General features: G+C 34.8%; 1 protein-coding gene and 1 long non-coding RNA gene across 2 annotated transcripts in view; both read left to right on the top strand.

The window, feature by feature from the left end:
• Window positions 1–20,824, top strand: part of Cpap1-j (cuticular protein analogous to peritrophins 1-J) — a 115,583-nt gene that overhangs the window by 22,654 nt on the left and 72,105 nt on the right. The window lies entirely within an intron of this gene.
• LOC141487023 (uncharacterized) lies at window positions 16,070–16,378 on the top strand. The gene is made up of 2 exons (XR_012468165.1): window positions 16,070–16,206; window positions 16,265–16,378. It is a non-coding gene; the product is annotated as an uncharacterized lncRNA (long non-coding RNA).

Genomic DNA, 20,824 nt, shown 5'->3' with positions numbered 1-20,824 from the left:
AATATTTATTTATATTGAAAGGGTTATATTTTTAGGAGTGACTAATTTTTGGGAAAGAAAGTTTTTGACTTTCTACTACTCCATCTTGATACAAAAAATGTGGGAATCTTCCAAAGAAAGGAAGGAAGTAATCAATTTTAAAATAAGTAACTCTATACATAGATGTATAGATCATGTAAAGAAGTAAATTTCAGACACAAACTGGAAGAAAAAGCCCTCCTGAAACAGCTACTTTCATATTAACATTGAATTATACGGAAAAAAAATTCTTTCGAAACAAATAGTTTTATATGATTACTGAAATTTTTTAATTTTTACTTTCTTTCTTTGTATTTGTATCGAAATGGAGTAGTAGAAATCCAAAAACTTTCTTTCCCAAAAATTATTCACTGCTAAAAATATAACCCTTTCATTATAAACAAGATTCCTCTTAGCTGAAATTTAATCAAATGGGTGAATTAATGTCATTACGATATCATCGATGACATAAGTAGATCAAACTTATTCCGAGACATAAAAAATCGTAATTCATGAATGAACTGTGTGTTTTTTCTTATAATATTATCCAGATTGGTATTGAAGAGCCCTAAGGCAAGTGTCTTACGGCGAAACATCGATGTCTACCAGTGAGGATGGCAGTGTTCCACGTAAGTGCAATTTTTTTACCATTCATTTAGTGTAGGATTCCTGTGAATGATATCTGATTGTAGTTCATAACGAATGTTTGGAATACAAACTGAGTAGAGAATAGTGTCTTCTGTATAATTCAGTGTGGATATAAAAGTATTTGTTTCGAAATAATTTTTCTTTCGTGTAGTTCAATGTTAATATAAAATTAGCTGTTTCAGGCGGGCTTTTTCTTCCAGTTTGTGTCTGAAAATTACTTCTTCACATGATCTACACATCTATGTATAGAGTTAATTATTTTAAAATTGATTACTTCCTTCCATCCTTTGGCAGATTCCCACTTTTTTTCTATCTAGATGACGTAGTAGAACGCCAAAAACTTTATTTCCCAACGTTTATTTATTCATCAATTTCTGTTTTGTCACCTTCAAAGCAAACCACCTTGGATGTAATAGACTTGTGCCAGCGTTTATTCCAATCTACGAAGTTGTTCTGATGTGCATTTCTTGGTATGTCCTTGAGTCGCGTATGTCAGCAACTCGCTTTTCATATCTTCACTCGTCACAAAACGTCGTCTTTTCATGAGTCTCTTTGATCTTGGGAACAGAAAAATGTCACAGGGGGCCAAATTTGGTGAATATGGTGGCTGAGGCATGATTACGGCACATAACTTCAAGATGATGCTCCCTATTGACCGCACGACCAAATAGCAAGAACTCTTGATGCTCCACAATGTCATAACCATAATCCATGATTCGTTACCAGTTATGACTGGTAACATGCGATGGCTTTTTTGGTCAAAATGTAGCAATTTTTGAAAGAACTTCGTTGTCATATGCTTCATGCCCGAAATTGCATGGCATGAGCCAACCGATATCCTCTTCTTTAATTATGATTCGAAGATTCTCTATGCAAGTCTGAAAAAAATGGATTCACATGTTATAGATAGATAGATAGATAGATTTTATTTGACTACGTTATGTAAAAAGAAAAAACATTTGTAGCAAGTCATATCATTCAATATAAAATGTAAAACTAGGAAGAATGTGTCAGTTTATAGTAAAATACCGACTTAAATAAATATAACTGAAATACAAATTGCCTAAAACGCACGTACAGTCGTGCAATATTTAAAATAGAGGAAGAACTTCTTCATATATATATAAATACAATAAATGGGTTCTGCATATCAACGTACAGTGTTCTATATGTCCATGTGGGAAGATGCAAATTCTTCCACAGAGTAGAAACAATTTTTAAGAAGGTAACATTTTAGTTTTTTTTTGAAATTCTGTAGTGGAAGCTGCCTTATTCTCTCCGGTATTTTATTGTAAAGCCCTAGGGGAGGGGAGTTGTTTTTTGATTTTGTAAGTCGAAAAGACTGTGTTTTCAGGAGATTAGATGATCGGGTGTTATAGGTATGGGACTCTGACATTAGTGTAAAATTGGTTTTGTGTTTATGAATATCAATCATAGAATAGTATATGAACAGACACGGTAATGGCATTATTCCATATTTAGCAAACAAGGGTTTGCAGTGATCATTAAAATTTGCTCCAGTTATTATTCTGACACTTTTTTTTTGCAGTGTAAAAATTTGGTTGGCGGTGGATGCGTTCCCCCAGAGGATCACACCATATGTTAGGTGGGAGTGCACCAGTGAATAGTAACTAGAGAGCAGTGTGTCAATGTTCAAAACCTTTTTGAGTTGTCGTAACAGGAAAATATAACTGGATATTTTTGAGCTTAATTGATATACGTGTTCCGACCAGTTGAGTTTGTCATCTAAGGTTATACCCAATAATTTCGCGTGGTTTCCGTTTGCAACTTGGTTGTTTGTAGAAATCGTGAGGTGTTGTGTTTTCTCTCGATTCAGTTTGAGATTGTTGGAATTGTACCACGTTTCGGCTTTGATTTCTGCCTCTTCCATAGCAGTATTTAGGCTCAAAGTATCCTTGTCGAGGTTAACCAAAGTAGCGTCGTCTGCAAACATAATTAGAGTTCTTGGAAAAAGGTAGAAGAACAGGTCGTTTATGTATATAATGAACAGTAATGGGCCTAAAATAGAACCCTGTGGTACTCCATGCTTCACTGTTCTAAATTCTGATAGCTCATCCTCAACATTAACGCACTGTTCTCTGCCAACTAAATACGAACTCAGCAGCTGGAGTGGTGGACCTCTAATGCCATAGTATTCGAGTTTTTTCAATAGACTATTGTGTGAGACACAGTCGAAGGCCTTGCTAAGATCGCACATTGTGATTCCTGCGTGTTTACCAACTTCGAGGCCCTCTACGATGTTCTGTACAATCCTACAGATGGCATCAATTGTTGAACAACTCCTCCTGAAACCGAACTGATTTTCGTGTAGAAGAGAATATTTCTCAAAATATTTAATTAACCTTTGTTTCAGAATTATCTCTATGATTTTGGAAAATACTGGGACTAACGAGATAGGTCTGTAGTTATCAGGTATTTTATCGTTATCTTTTTTTAGTATAGGAATAATTTTTGAGATTTTCAGTGCGTCCGGAAACACTCCTTCACTAAAACATGCATTTATCAAAGTTGTCATAGGGGGGATTAAAAATTCTATTGACTCTTTAATTATTATACTATTTAGGTCATAAATGTCGAAACTTCTAGTTTGCTTCAAAGAACTGATTGCATTTCTAACTTCAAACGGGGTCACTGGTTCTAAATAAAAGCCTGTTATGACATGTGGAACATATCTAAGGAAGTCAGTCGCTTCCATATTCGAGGGCTGTAGAGAGTTTATCACATTGTCCGCTACAGTGGTAAAAAAATCTATAAATGTGTCTGGCTTCAAACAAACGGTCTTGCATTTATTTTTACCAGAATTCCTCTCATAATTAATGAGTTTCCAGCTATCTCTAGGTTTATTGGTTGAGTTATGTATGAAGTTGCTGAATGCATTTCTTTTTGTTTGAATCATAGATTGCGAGTACTTTTGCTTATAGTAGTTGTAAGCGGCCTTATCAATAGGGTGTTTGGTACAATCATATATATTTTTTATCGTAGCTAGAGTATTGCGCATGTTACGTAGTTCTTCATTGAACCACTTCACCGGAGGCTTCATAGTTACCTTGGTTCTTCTCTTTGGAAAGTGCTTTTTAACGAGAGATTGATAGGTACAGATTAAAAAGTTCGTAAGTCGATTTACATCAGAATAGTTGGAAATTGGAAAATGCTCATAATTTATCTGCCCAAGGTCGTCCCGGAATTTTTTTAGACTATGTTTGTTTATGAACCTCTTCCAAATGAAGTTTTCCTTGACGTTGGGTATACAAATAGCAAATGTTATGTATTGACCGTAATGATCTGATAAGCATGGATCAACAATACCCGTATCATACGTATTTTCAGAGAGATTGGTCAATATATTGTCAATGCAGGTTGATGATGAATCAGTCACCCTAGTATATTCTGTCATATTTGCAGTTAGACCAAATGTTGCCATCAAAGATGCAAGATCGGTATAGTTTTTTGATTTCTTGAGAAAATCAATATTGAAGTCTCCCATAATTATAATTTTATCTAAAGAACTAGAAACTTTCAAGAGCAATTGTTCAAATTTATCGAGGAAAATGGTAATGTCTCCATTACATGATCGGTATACTGTTACTACTAAGGTTTTTGTCGAGAGAATCTCAATTGCGCAAAATTCGGCATGGTAAGCTACACAGAATTCGTTCACCTCGATGTATTTAATATTAAAATAATTTTTTATAAAAATGGCAACTCCTCCGTGCCTGTTCATATCTCTACAGAAAAAAGAGGCTAGCTCATATCCTTTTATATTTACTGTCTGAATTTGTGCTTGATCAAGCCAATGTTCGGAAATACATAGTATGGTGTAGCTTTCATCCTCAAGAAATAATGACAGATGGTCAATCTTATTTGAAATACACTGTATATTGATATGTGGGACACTTACATTCTTTGTTTGACTAATGCTTGACTTTTCTACATATTCTACGTTTTTTGTTCCAACTCTTCCTTGGTTTAAAAATTTTTTGGGAATCTGAATCTTCGAACGGCCGCCCCTGATGGCCATATTTCGGGGTTATAAACTTCGGCAACTTTATCGATAGGAAATGATACTTTATACGAAGATGTATCTTCGTTTCTATTGAGGTCTTCGCATTCAAAGTATATCGAAGGAGCGGTAATTTTCAGAATAGCAGTGAGATCGTTGGATGTAATTTCTGGTCCAATTCTGTAGACGTGCAGGTATCCTTTTTTTGGAACTGTTTTGATCGTGTTATTCAGATTACATCCGATAATTGGTCTAAATCTGTTGGAGCTACGGTTTTTGTTGAAGGAATTCCGTTTCTTATCGTTGGTGGAGATTCCATTTTTATCTGGTGTTTTCTCGTCCGTTTTTGCTATTGCGGTTTTTTTTACTTCAGCATATGCTTCATATTTTGTGCCTTGTTTGTCCGTATTTATACTTGGGTTCGTTGTCTTACTTTTAATTTTATTTAATTCATGACCTTTACTTGTAGATGGAGTTATGTTATTGGTGTTCGAATCATATTTTTCCGACTGCTTCAACAACAAAATGAGTTCTTCCTGCTCTTGCGTTCGCTTTTCAAGATGATATGCTAGTTTGCTCACGGCTTCAAACTCCTTTCTCAATGATTTCAGTGTTAAATTCACTTCACTGCACTGCTTACAGTCGATCAAAATGGTTTCTTGACTGTCATGAAAAACGTCATTATCACTTTTAACTGAGCACTTATCACTAAGATTTTTCACATACTTCATTAATACGTTGTTGCTTACATTAGCTGGTAGTTTGAAATTAATAATAATGTCGATTAACTCGTTTTTTTTCAACTTATTTAGCTCAGCATTTACGATAGCTACATACTGGTTCGCCATGTTGCCATAATCCAATCGCCATGTTGCCATATATGAACATTTCATTTGGCAACACTAGCTTCAAATAGTCATAGAAAAACAAGAATGAAAGGAATTTGTCTTTTTTGAAGGATTACAAAATTATGATTTGAGAAAGGTAACAAAGAGTTGTCTCCTAAAAAGCGATACATAAAATTTCATTAAATATGGAGTCACCTCGTTGTTACCAATAGTAACGTAATGATAATAAAATCTTCATTCTAAGAATGGGCAGAATTCTGATTACGTTCAAACAGAAGGAAATAATCGTTTTCTGATCTTCTACTCGACACATCGAGATTGAAATATCACTAACAATAGTAACAACTTTCCTGAAATTATATATCAGAAGATAATAATACCGGAAAAGTCTCATTTCACGACAAATTCGATGCGTGAACTTTTGTTATTGTTTTTGATATTTAACCTTCCACAAACGGATGAAAAAACAAAGCTAAATTGGTAGAGAATCTACCAATCTATCTACCCACTACTATGAGTGGGACGCTAGTCCTCCTCGAGGGTAAAAAATATTTCATTGAAAATGAGTCAGGGATGGATAGCAAAGTCTTCGCAACTTTTTTTCATGAAATGATTTCCTAAAAGTCAATTCTTTTCGAATCATTCGCGAGTGAAAGTGTCAATTTCTCAACCAATAAACCCACGGTTTTTCGTGAGTAGTGGTTTAATGGTACCAATAAAACTAATACAAACGGAGTAATGGTTTGTTGAAAGTTGATTCTCAATGATCATGCCGAAGTTGAGACTTTCAACGCGATGTTATCATAAAATAATGCATTTTTCGTCAGAAACTCATGAAAACTATTTTAAAGTGCTGAAAATACTTCATTTTCATTCCTTATGAAAGTCCCTAGAGTAACAATTGAACTAATGAGTTATAACGAAAATGGCAAGTTTCTATTATTTTCGGCGATAAAAAACATGAAAATCATTCCCTAATCACCACCCCAATAAGGAATTTGAAAATAATCGATTCCATTTCAAATTCACTTTATTCATGTATCTACTGGTAATATGATATAAAAGTTTGACCGATTTATAGTGCTTATTTTCCGAAAAAATTAACCTGAAGTGAAAATAACACTTTTGGTTTTTGCAAAAAATAGCCTTTTCTTCAATATAACTCAAAAACTAATGATAATACGTATATTGGTTCATTAACGGATTCACACTACATAGTATAAAACAAATTCGCTTCCCGCTGTCTGTCCCTACGCATGTTTAGATCTTTAAAACTACGCAACGAATTTTGATGTGTTTTTTTTTTTAAATTGATATAGTGATTCAAGAGAAAGGTTTATATGTATTTAACATGCATACTATAGTAGAGAAACACTGTTAGTTTTAGAGGTTTCTAATGTGGTGTCGTAAATAAACACATTTTCATGCGATTATATTACAAACGCTAACTGAACCTTACGAGATAGATCAAAATAATGTACTACAGTATTGTACACCTTAAAAAAGTCTACAAAAAAGTCCGCGATAGTATGTCTGTCTTTTGGGGATAACCCACAATAATCATCTTTTATCCTTTACTTTTTTTACGAAGCGATTTTAAGCAACACAACATTAATCCTTATTCAATTAAGTACCTCAAATACATGGTGCAATTAATATACAGGGTGTGCCATCGAAAACTTAACATGGAGATTTTGGGTACTAATCTTGCAAATCCGAAAAAAAGCTCAGACGGATCGATTTCTATTGGGAAGGGAACCGTTTTTCCCCATTTATAGAGTCGTCCCTTCAACCCGGAGCAGAGGGGTAACCCAACCTTTGGAATTTTAATAGGGAATAGGGGCAAGTCGCACATCGTTTGAAAGATCTTGGAATTCTCTAAACAATGGTGTATATTTTTTTAAATTTGGACGTATTTAAAAGAGGTCTTTCCGATAATTAACTTTTTCAATATTGTTAAAAGCAACAAATTGTTTTATGCCACTGCTCAGTTGGAATGTATTTGGAACTCTTTCATTTGTTTCTTACGCTACTTGTTTGCTAATTTTTCAGTTCTTCTCTGATAAGAGGACTATTACAATTGAGAAATTGTTAAAAATGCTGTTTCTGTTTCTCATTTTTATGTTAAAAGTGATATCTACATTATTACTAGTAGTGAGTGCCGTAAAGTGTTGCTAAAGAAACAATGGTTTATACAACTGCAGAAAGGGTTGAGTTGATTGAACTGTACTATGGAAATAGACGTTGTGCTGCGAGAGCCGCTGAACTGTTCAATGAACAATATAGGAAGAATGTGTCGCGACAGTATGTTTTCGATTTAATTGCAAAATTTCGCGCAACTGGATCTGTAGCAAATAAAAAACGGCAAATCGAAACATCAGTAACAAATGAGGCGACACAAGTGGCAATTCTGGGCCATGTTGAGCTTGACCATACTTTGAGCACAAGAAAGTTAGCATTTGTTTCCGGGGTGTCACGAACCATCATTCGGCGTATTTTAAAAACCCACAAAATGCATCCTTACAAGATTAAATTAACGCAAGATATGAATGAAGATAATTTCCATCGACGCTTGCAATTTTGCGAGTTGATTAGTGAACGAGCGGTGGAAAATCTACATTTTGTTTTCAACATTTGCTTCAGTGATGAAAGTTCTTTTTTCTAAATGGCACAGTTAATCGCCATAATTGTCGCTATTGGGCTGATTCAAATCCTTACATTTTTAATGAAGTACATACTCAACGTCCAATTAAATGTTTGAGCTGGAATTTTTGGGGATCTATTGTTGGCCCATTGTTTTTAGAAGGCAATTTAACCGGACAAATGTATCTGGAGCTTCTGGAAGATACTATCAATCCCCTTCTTATTGATATAATTGAAAATAACCACAATTATCGGGAGGTTATGTTACTATTTCAACAAGATGGGTCTCCTCCGCACTATGCTCTGCCTGTTCGGCAGTATTTAGATCAGACTTCTCCGGATCATTGGATTGGGAGGTGGGCAGTATCGAATGGCCACCACGATCACCAGACCGTTCGCCGTTAGATTCATTTCTGTGGGGTCATTTGAAAACCAGAATTTACTGCACTCTTTCTGCATCACTCGAAGATTTACGGCAACGAATCACAAATGAATGTCGCCAAATCACTCCAGAAATGCTCTACAATGTTCGAGAACGTTTCCAGCAGAATCTCTATTATTGCATGGAAGCTGGAGGTGCCCATTTTGAGCATATGCAGTAAGTAAGTAACTTCAACTCTAAATTTAATATAGTTCGTTCAAATTTAAAAAAATGTACACCGCTGTATGGAGAATTCCAAGATCTTTCAAACGATGTGTGACTCGCCCAGGTTCCCTATTAGAATTCCAAAGGTTGTTTACCCCTCTGCTCCGTGGTTGAAGGGACGACGCTCTAAATGGGATAAAAACTGTTCCCCTAAAAAACAATCGACCTGTCTGAGGGTTTTTTAGGATTTGCAAGATTATTACCCAAAACCTCCATGTCAAGTTTTCGATGGCCCACCTTGTAGATCAATATGGCCCTTTACAGCAAGTATTTTAAATAAATATTTTCGAAGATATTACAGATATGAAATGCAGAGACATATAGGTTGCGGCGGTACCGGCAGAAGGGGCGGTACCGCCGCAGGTGTTTATATATATATATATATTTAGTATCAGCATTGCACTCGTGCGAAACCATGGTGGCTCGCTAGTATTGGTATATTTTGCATATCGATAATAATAGTTTTTGAGTTATTTTGAAGAAAATGCTCTTTTCAATTCAAGCTCAACTTTTTCTTCAAAACTAAGCATTGTATATACCGGTCAAACGTCTAGACCTAGACTATAGAGCGTATATGAGTACATGAATGAAGTGAATTGTAAAGTGGTAACTATAATTTTCAATTGAAGTAGTACTAAGGAGAGGGCTACTATCATTTTCGTATAGTTTTGATACCAGAGACTTGCATAAAAACATAAGTAAATTCTTTTTGGAATATTTCAGAAAAGGCTTTATGAATTTCCCCAGAAAAATTCATTGTTTTTTATTCAGGTTGAACTTTCAAATAATTATAAAAAATAATTTCACCATGCTTTTTTTCAGTTTGTATTGGGTCCAGAGTCATCCTAACTATACCATTCTTTTTTTGTTGTTTTTTGTTGGAAAAGTTACAGTTTCATTTGCGAATAAGTCGAAATGTATTGACAATCAGAAAAAAAGCTAAATACAAATTTATATGCAGATCGGTGCTGCATAATACGATTCGAAAAGTAATCCTATTTCATTAGTTAGTTACTTCAGCAGATTCTTCATTGATTTAGGCAGCTTGTGAACGGTAAGACAGCCAAAAACAGTATGAAAAACTCAAAGCAGTGAATTTTACCTCATCTCAATCAAACTAATTTCTACCAAAATTGTTTTGTAATCCATTTCAAGAGTCATATCGTTTTGTAATGCTTTTTTGTAGAGTTTTTTTCATTTAGTATATATTGCATTTGTAAGGTTTTTTTTGACTATTTTACGTACAGTTGAGAAAGGAATTTCGGTCAAATCTGATGTTGCTTGCAATAGTTTGTTTACCTCGAAACCAAACTTGAGATGTAAATGTTTATATACATTTAAACATACTCTCTGTGTTTCAATATTCAAATGCATCCGAATCTTGTTCACTGGCATCTCTTTTTCGCATTGTTCACCATCGCTATTGGAATCACTGCACTGGAAAAGTCTTCGTTGTTATCACCCTCGTTATTACTATTAGTACTTGTCCAAGGACGCCACATTTTAAATAGATAACAAAAATTTTAAGTAATTATAACTGTACCAATATCAAATTTCAACACCCAAATCGCGATCAGTTCCTGAACTGAACACGATGGCGATAACCTTCCCCGATTTCTATTCGTCACCATAACATGACTTCAAATTTAATTTTATGACTCTTCAGCCAATCATGAAAGTCGGTTAGTAAAAATTATCCAATACGAACCGCCCAGTCTGCAGTCTACGTGGACTAGTTCGCTGCCTGTTCATTTCTATGTATTGGTTTTTCTTGGCCTTTGAGAATGCCGTCAACTTTGACTATACCAGCAAATTTAATTCGTATTTCATCTGAAACGTAACTAGTTCCAAACATCATGTTAGGTATGAGAAGTAGACCGTGGCCAATAGTTCATTTCGGCTAATTATTTAATGGATTGTTGAGCAGCCTTTGCTCAATTCACATATTGTTTAAGGATCATAAATTTGCGTCTCACTCATCTTACTTTATTCATTATTTCATTAAATTTTTCTGCATAGGTTCTGAAAATAGGACCTTGTGGAGTTTTCTCAACATAATACTCAAAAAATTATTCTTTCATTTTGAGATACTGGGTAGGACAGCGAAAGAAATTAGCAAAGAAAATAATTGCTTCCTCACTGAATCCGACGTAATATATCATAGTAGGAGTGTACTCGTATACCTATAGAATTAATTGTATTGCGATTGAAAACATACTGAAGCTGTTGCTTTCATTATGCTATCAGTCAAATTAATTAGTTCCGTTTAGCATCTGTGATGATTTTTGAATCCTGATCGAGTGATTTGTAAAATGTCATTAAGAGCTTTTAGCGAATTGATAAAGTTTCTCATTCATAATTGTTTGTGAAGCCTTCGGCAAAAAAAGGAGATGATACTACTCACCTCCAGAAGAGGAATTCTATTACAGAAATTCAATAATTTATTAGAACTGGTAGTAGAAAAAGAACAGCTTTGATATCTATTTCATCAGTTCCTAAAGTATACTCATCCAACAAAAACAGCAACCCAAACAATGATAGGTGCATGAACAAAGCATGATCACCACACACATTTGCATCTATTGGGTGAAATAAACAAGCCTCCTTACGCTGGCCAATCAGATTTGATGGCAATCGTCTGGCGGAATTCATTGTTACAATGTCGAAGTGGTCGGTTATGTTTTAACCCCTGTGGTATGTACATATACGGTATTTTTAAGTTTAAAATTTTTAAAATGTCAAATACCAATATGGTTGAAGAAACTGCTAATTGGTGTCCCTATACACTCTACCAGAAAAAAAATCCTATACCCAGCCGCATATTATTAAAGAAATAATTGGTCGTTCTTTAGTGCAACTCTGTACAAGCAGCCTTGCCTGCGAGATCACGTGCTTGGTTGGACAGAGTATATGTATTCTCTTCCACCTATTTGTTCTACAACTCGATGGGACCATCATTCTTTCATACCTGCAAGATAGATGATAGATTGATTATGTCTTGAGAGTTATTTGAATGCGTTGTTGTCTCGCATTTTTTGCGTTTTGCCAATATTGTGATTTCGAAAATCTATTTAGATTTTGAAAAAACTGTTTTTTCAATTGAATATATTAGGGTTCAGTTTTCTCATGAATCATTATATCGTAAGTTCTTTATCTCTCAAGCGCATGATGTATTTGAGATTGTTGATGACGGTTTACTGTTTTCGACGGACGAGACCATTTCTTTGGAGCGACTAAGTCTAGAAGTTCCGGTATCTATAATATATATCATCAGATATACCATGTATATTTCTCTGAGGTGAAGTTTTCAGTGTTGAAGTGAATAGTATATGATCCATATTTCAAAAATCTCTTTATTTTACTATTTCAGGGTGCTTTTTGGGTCAAGTCATGACGACCGAACACAGGGTCTGACATGTCAGTTAGCTGGATAATTTCTAGATTTCTTGATTTTGTGATTCTGTTTCTGTAAAGAAATTCATTGGAGATTTACGAATATTGTATGGTACCGTATTGCAAAAAAGTTGTCTATATTTTTGCAATGTGAATACCATTTCAATGTAATAATGTTGAAACAAGTAAATACAAATATATTTTTTTGTGTTTGAAGAGAATATAGCAAAACTGAATAATCAGTCTTCTACTTGTTCTAGTGAATATAATAACTTGAAGCACTATTCGTTAATAAATTTATCAACAACCCAACATTAAATTTTTTTTGGGGTATAACATATTAAACCAAAAATGTTATTATACTATCAATATTATTTATTCTTTTTTCGGGAATTGTTGTTCTGAGATGAAAAAGGGGAAACTTCACACTTTGGTATTTTGCTTTTAAGTATGCTTATAAATGTAAAAGTCACTCACTTAAGAATCACTCATTCATCTGTTTCTCCATTCATCTGATACTAGGAAGCTGAAAATTGGTATATAGGTGCTCTAAGATAGGATCTTTCATATAAAGAAAATTCATTGGAACATTCCTTGTTAAGATACAGCCCCTTGAAGGGGGTACAATTTTTTTCACAAGCACTAAAAAAGTTACAATATTGAAATCAACCTGACGTTTTTTACTACCAAAAAGACACTTAGCCAGTAATTTATTTGGTTTACCCCATGGTTGTAAGGGGTGGAAAACGCAACCCCTAAAATTTATTTCTAATGTAATTTTTTGTCTTATTGTTTGTTAACCATTCAAAAATTTATTTCCGATAGCTTGTTTCATTCTAAACAAAAAATGTCTCTTGGGTTTTTTGCCCAAAATGAATCAGTTCGCAGCAAAAAATTATTTTACGAACAACTACAGAGATACATCGTCATAAAAATGCGAAAATACGAAACTAATCTATCTAGTAGGTCACTATTAGCGATAGTGACAATTAAATTGGTGTGACGCTGTCAGTTTGTGAATTTTCGAAATTGAATTGATACTAAATGCGTGTTGATGTTCTGTTCTTAATTTGTTACTTTAATAATTCACTTGTTATTAAAATGGCATACACAAATGAGGAAATTGCTGATATGCCTTACGTTTACGGTCTGTCGCAGGGGAATGGGTTAGAAGCTTCTAGAAGATATGCTGAAATGTATCCTCAACGGCAGCATCCTTCACATAGAATATTTGCTCGACTTCATCAACGATTACGAGAATATGGTTCATTTGACAAAAGAACGCAGGATTGTGGTCGCCATCGAGAAGTACGAACACCACAGCTTGAGGAAGCAGTACTTAATTTGATTGAAGAACAACCCACTACCAGTACTAGAAAGATTGCTTTCCAGCTAAATATTGATCATATGACGGTATTTCGAATTTTAAAGGAACAACTCTTATACCCTTACCATCTACAACGAGTACAGGCACTGTTACCGCGAGACTTTCCGAACCGTCTTGAATTTTGCAATTGGATGCTGGAAATGATTAGAAGAAATTGTGACTTTGTCACCTCACAAACCACAAGAGGAGACTAAATCATCTGTCGGTAACAAATAAGACAGATGGGTATCCGCGGCTAAGCTAAACAGTGGAGACGGGAGTGGGTTAAACAACTTAGCAAATTTCAAATAGATCTTAATGGGCGCCAGGTAAATTTAATCCTCCAGATACCCTAAGTAACTCACAATATCAATAACTTACCAATTAATATTGGAAATAAAAGATAAAGGTCCCCAATATGATTTATTCAGTAATCCTAACTTACATGGATTAACCAACAACGCTTCTAAGACAACAATGCAATATTCACACTACTACGCGATGTTCAAATGTCCATACAAGAGCGCGGTGTATATACCACGAATTCAATCAGCCATAAATTACGGTAGTAACGACGCTCAAAAAAAACTACAATACGTCGAGTAAAACTACCACGAAAATTGAGTAGGTGAAATCGTAAATACTAGTATCGGATGGTAAGACAAACTCGTTTGCGTCGCGTGAGCTCAGGCGTAGGCGCATCGGTGTCAATCAGCAATCGTGAAAGGAAGAATATACCTCAATTTCCGTTTCACAAATATCTATGTCAATCAGGTATCAATAACAAACTCTTAATCAATAAACGATAAACAAACACTATATCAACAGGTATCAATAAACATAAGGGCAACAATTATTCAAATATCTCAGTATATCACAAATATTCAATTAAATCAATTATAACTTGCGTGCTCCTTTTGGGCCACCCGGTATATGGTGTTAGGCTACCCCGTAGTTCGACGGAAGTGGATCACTCTGTAGTACTGCTGAGATGGATCACCCTGTAGTACGGCGGAGATGGATCACCCTGTAGCACCACCAAGATAGATCACCCTGTAGGGCACGACAAGCTGGACCAGTAATGGATCATCAAATAAGACCCAAGAAGAAAAAAAAGGAAAACAGGAACCCTTAACGAAGACAAAAAAAAGCAGGAAGAAAAACCCTACGGAAGAAAATTCTCAATCAGAATCAGATAAAAACAAGGTGAGATTCAACCCCCATTCAATAGGACTATTTGACTAATCAATACCCCTGGTATATTTTCATTTAAGCAAAGTAGCAAGATAACAAGAGTATATTTTTGGGTGCCCTGTATAACCATATGACCCGTAAAAATCAAGAAAATTGAATGAGTGTTGAAACCTCTCTTCAATACTAATATTCAGTTGAGATATAACGATGGAACCAGAAATTACTAAAATCATTTAAAACACATTTAATGGTAAAATTCTTACCCTGGTCAAGGGGTTTTCTATACGATTTTTCGTGTGCGGTGTTCTGCACGGAAGTCCTGCTGGGACTTGATGAGTGACTGAGGGCCTTCTGTTTCTTATGAATCTAGAGACGAGAAACGAAGGTTGTAGAATTGAAGAAGTGATATCATAGCTACGATCACATGAGAGATGCGACAGTGATTCAGACATACCTAATTTCGGAAATCCTTCCACCTGGCACGAGTTCGGTAACCACCACAAATCCTCAAAAGAGCTTAAGTTTCAGACTGCAAATATCCACACCAAAATGACCAATCAGTCTTCCACTATACAATCCTGACTTGTAGAAATAATCCCCGTGAAGGATGGCACAAATACAACCAAATATATCCTACAATCAGTCTGATGGTACCCTTTGAACTCCGAACCAAGCTCACCGAAGGCTAACTTCCAAATACTAAGCGACTGCCACATCTGACAGCTAACCAGTTGTTGCCACAGTGCATCCAATCTACACTACAAGCACCAAGGGGGCGCTGTGCACAACATCATACATCTATCAATTCCTCCACAGCCACTTGAGACAATATCAACAAGTCCATGACCCATCAAAACTCCTTCTCAAAGCAATGCAACCCTTAAACAACCCTTGACAACTTGAGTAACCGATCAATCCCTCACCCGTGAACAACTGTAGAACTAGTTCGGTGTAAGTCGACGGAACGACACTACGAAAGTTCGGCAGATGTCAACCAACAGCTGTCTCTTAACCTTGTTTACGAATATTTACAAAATATATTGTTCCAACCTATTTTCAACTATTTACCAATCCTTATTCATGCGATGGAATAGAAACATACAAGGTAAGTCGCCACATCCTTCCCTTTCAGTACAAATATTAGAGCATTCGTATTATTCAGATTATTTACCGAAAATATCAAACAGTATTCAGAAACCAGAGCTAACTAATATTGTTTTTCAGGCGATATGGCTCTAATATGTAGTAATCCTTCTGGAAGTGATGAATAACAATCTATGCAAGAAATATTCTCGGAAAGGTATAGAGAATAAGGCAGGCAGCGGCTGAAAAATGATAGGCGAAGTAAACTGAGAAACAAACAATAACAACTATTTCAACCTAGCGAGGAATTTCGGATCTCCAACGTCGATTGGCAAAAGGAGAATGCGTAAGTACTGGTCAAAGCAGTTAGTCAGGGAGCATACATTTATTCTTGTACATTTCAGGTATGGTTTTCTATGGAACGGAAGATTCCCATTACTATGATGTTAAATGAATAAAATGAACTTGTAACTGAATTACATTGTTAATATCCTCTGAATAAAGATCTTAAAAGGTAAGGTAGTGTTTTTGAAAGGTCACATAAGAGCAGTTTGATCTAGTGCTAAATTGAAACGTAACAACTTCTTTGAAAATGTAGGTTGGGCACACTGACAAACCAGATGTGTCCCTAGCTATGACGAAAAGTTCGTCATCAATAAATGACAATTCTGTCGATTCCATAGTAAATAAACGAACAATATCTACAATATTTACAAGTAAATTTAGACCGTTACAACTTTCTGAAGACGATAGAAATCACAGACGAATGTAGTTTTTCTCAAGACAACATTATTAATTTTCATAATTACCACATATGGGCTGATGAAAACCCTCACGCTATCGTCGAAACTAACCATCAAGAACAGTTTTCTCTTAACGTGTGGCTCGGAGTTGGGGATGATTCAATTGGACCTCATTTTCTACCTTCTCAATTAAATGGTGAGGCATACGTTCAATTTTTAAGAGAAGTGCATCCAGCGCTGCTGGAGGAAGTTCCTTTGGGCGTCAGGAGGGATATGTTTTTTGTATGATGGGGCTCCCGCCCATTTTAGTCAAGTAGCACGTCAGAATTTAACTGAAACACATGCGAATCAGTGGATAGGTCGAGGAGAACCACAGAACTGGCCCGCTCGATCCCCGGATCTCAATCCTCTCGATTTCTCTATTTGGGACCATTTACAGCATTTGGTTTATCGTACTCCTGTTCGCGATGTAGAGGACTTAAGAAACCGTATCATCGATGCGTGTAGGGTAATCAGAGAGAATATTTGAGCGAAAACGTGGCTCAATGCGCCGACGTGTAGACGCATGCGTAATGTCTGAAGGTAGACATATTGAACATTTACTATGATTTCTACATGTTGTGTGTTTTGTTATTGATAAATTAGTTTTGTTTATTACTTTTTAATCGTTTAATGCAGGTACTAACTATAAAATAACAATAAATCCAGTTCGTATTTATGACGATGTATCTCTGTAGTTGTGCATAAAATAATTTTTTGCTGCGAACTGGTTTATTGTGGGCAAAAAATCCAAGAGACATTTTTTGTTTAGAATGAAACAGGCTATCGGAAATGAATTTTAAAATGGTAAACAAATGATAAGACAAAAAGTTAAGTTGGAAATACATTTTAGGGGTTGCATTTTCCACCCCTTACAACCATGGGGTAAACCAAATAAATTACTGGCTAAGTGTCTTTTTGGTAGTACAACACGTCAGGTTAATTTCAATATTGTAACTTCTTCAGTGCTTGTGAAAAAAATTGTTATACAAATTTTATGTACCCCCTTTAAGGGGCTGTATCTTAACAAGGGACGCTCCAATGATATTTCTTTATATGAAAGATCCTTTCTTTTTTTCGATGAGTAATCACCTCCTTAAATGTCTTATACTTATTCAGTAACACCCTGTATATTCGGAGGCTGAAATTTTGTATGTAGTTTCGTTCAATATTGTAGATGTGCAATAAGAAATGATTTTTAAATATTCCAACTGGCGCGCCAGCCGCGTGGAAAAAAGACGCGTTCATAAAATAAAGTAAACTTTTCATCACTGTTTTTCCATACCGGTATATTTTCGGAGGCTGAAATTTTGTATGTAGGTTCGTTTTATATTGTAGATGTGCAATAACAAAGGATTTTTAAATATTCCAAGTGAGACGCCAACCGTGGGGGAAAGGTGCGTTTATAAAAGTATCTTCAATATATCCTCTATCTTATGTGTCCATAATATGATCAATATAGCCCCTCACAGCATGTAATTTGAATGAATATTTCCGAAGATATATTACAGATTTAAAATGCAGGAACGTAGTTGCGGCGGTACCGGTCACTCTTTCAAGAATAACCTCTAAAAACATGTTCGTACTGTCCACTGACAAAAAAGCTGTGAAAGTTGTATATAAAGACATTCTGTAGTATATTTAGTATCAGCATTGCATCCGTGCGGAGCTGGAGTGGGTCGCTAGTTTATTATACTCGTATTGTAACTACGCGATGTTTAGCGGATATAGAAATCGAACTTGCTTAAAATTCAAGGATCGTTAAGAATCTACTGCTGCTATTTGAGCATTGAGGTTTATTTTTCGATATTTTGGCTGGGAAATACGAAAAAAAAAATTACATTAGGCAACAGATTTCTTATGATTATCTAGGATGTCTGAAAAATCGAGTTTACCTAATATGTACTTCGAATGTACTTTAAAAAATGTATACCTAGAAAATACAAGAAATGAAATGATTTATTACAACATTGGTATATCTTATATCAACATATCGAAAATTTCGAGAATTTGTAATTAATTACATGAAAGAGAACAGTGACTTATGTAGCGAGCGAAAAGTGACTTACGAGTCGCTACACTTTACTTACGAATTTCATCCTCATGAAATGTTACTTGGTCCGCAGGTCCGCAAATGCAAAAAATGCATTATTCGAAAAGAAGCTGTCATCAACCTGGCAACTTCTGTGAGAGATTATTCGCCTCAACTTCAACGAATCCCTCTCAGATCATCATTATAGTACTTAAATGAAAAATTCACATAGACATCTTATAAATAATCAATCAAAATTTCATAAAGCAAGATCCAGCAAAACTGACGTTATCTTTTGTATTTAGGTGGCAAGTGATGTTTAACTTAGCACACTGTTGCCAATTGAATAAATGAATGTATTCTGCTCCTTATAATAATAATGATAACTTTATTCACTTCAATATTTCAAATACAATAATGAGTACATGGTGGAAGCAAAAAATCTGTTTTTTCGTTAACCAGCTGTCGCACTCCTACGAACGACAACCCTCAGAAGTCAAAACTTAAGGAACTTCTGCGATAAGTGCAAGCACGTGTTTCGCGTAGAAAAATATAACATATGGGAAAAATTAACTATAAAATGTTAGATGTAAAATGTAAGAATTTGAATGTAAGAGTATAAACTATAAGGAATGTAGATAATAATAATACAAATATATGAACGAGGAACAATACTATAATGCAATACAATGAAAATGATAATAAACATACGATATGATACAGTGTGTATAAAAATATAAATGAAGGAAGATATAACAAGAGTATACGATTTGAAAAATACTCATATGAATATAGTACTTAGCACCAATTCGAAGAAAATATACCACCACATTCAATATAGGTATGTAACGGTGTGATTGATAATCAGTAAAATTAATCACACATACTATTTTTTTCAGATTTGTAAAATTATTTAACGAAAAGATAATAAATCATATAAGATTTTACTTTTATAGAGGATAACGAAGCAGCCGACTTGTGACGTCAACAACTTCTGAAAAAACGTTTCGATTTGACGTTAAACCAGAATTTTGTAATCATGAATTTATGATGGGAGTAATAGGTACATATTATGTAATTTCAAAATGGCAAAGAGAAGGGTTCCATTGCCATTTGAGCGAAAATTGCGAGACATTCTGAAATATTATTTTGGACCTAACGAGTTCACGGAAACACGGAAACATGAAATTCGTGGTAAAAAAATTAAGAGAATCATCATTTTGGTGTTAATGAAAATGTATTGACTATATTGTACAAACTTGCAGTACATACTGATATAAGTATAGAATTCAAGCCGCTGCAAATATTAATGGAAACCAGAAAATAAAATTCAGAAATACGGTTTTTCGAAAGTCTATGTTTATATTAGATAAATTGGAATTATTATTCATTGAAACCCTGTCTATCAAGTCAGTATTGGAGAAAATGTTGGGTCTAGAAAGTCACGTACTGGAGTTGTTCTGTGTAAAAATATATCATTGTCTGCGAAAAGTAGAATAATTTCACTCAAATGATAAAATTTTACCTAAACCACGATCTGGATCATTTTCATTGAACTATAAACACAAAATCTATTTATATGAATGAAACCGATGCTGTTCAAACATTACGTGGAATGCCAGAAGTTACTTTGGATTTTTTGTGGCTTGAAGTTAGATTCAGCTGAACATGTTCTAAAATTGCAATCTGTGCAGCCTCGCTAGTAATATTGTGTTGACTCTCAGGTATTTTATTAGCATCAAATGCAGTGACTATGAATTCGATTAATACATTAGTCATTAACGACTTTTTATCGGAATGAATTTCATTAAAAAGTCTTTCAGCTATTCTAGTTATTTCATTTTTTGAAAAACACATGGTAATAACTTTATTCACCTGTCTTGTTATAGAACATTTGATTCAAAATAACAGATAATATAAAATTAACAAATTTTACTACATATACCTACAATGCTAATTGAAATCGTGACTAAACTAGCTGCATAACCCTCTTTTCTCTCAAAATGTTCATCGATACTTGTCAGCGACTAGGTTTTTACCATTGAAATGATCGCATAACGATAAAAAATATTTTTTTTATGTAAAGAGATTTGAATTAACTTCAAAATAATACGCTATCTGTTCTGAAAATGAGTCGAATTTTAATTTTT

Source organism: Leptinotarsa decemlineata, unplaced genomic scaffold, assembly GCF_025532065.1.
Source record: "Leptinotarsa decemlineata unplaced genomic scaffold, Ldec_3_MD MMD2_P_RNA_scaffold_2, whole genome shotgun sequence".
Classification (NCBI taxonomy): Eukaryota; Metazoa; Arthropoda; class Insecta; order Coleoptera; family Chrysomelidae; genus Leptinotarsa; species Leptinotarsa decemlineata.
Note: the sequence above shows the minus strand (reverse complement) of the source record. Positions and strands in the feature narration are given on the sequence as shown.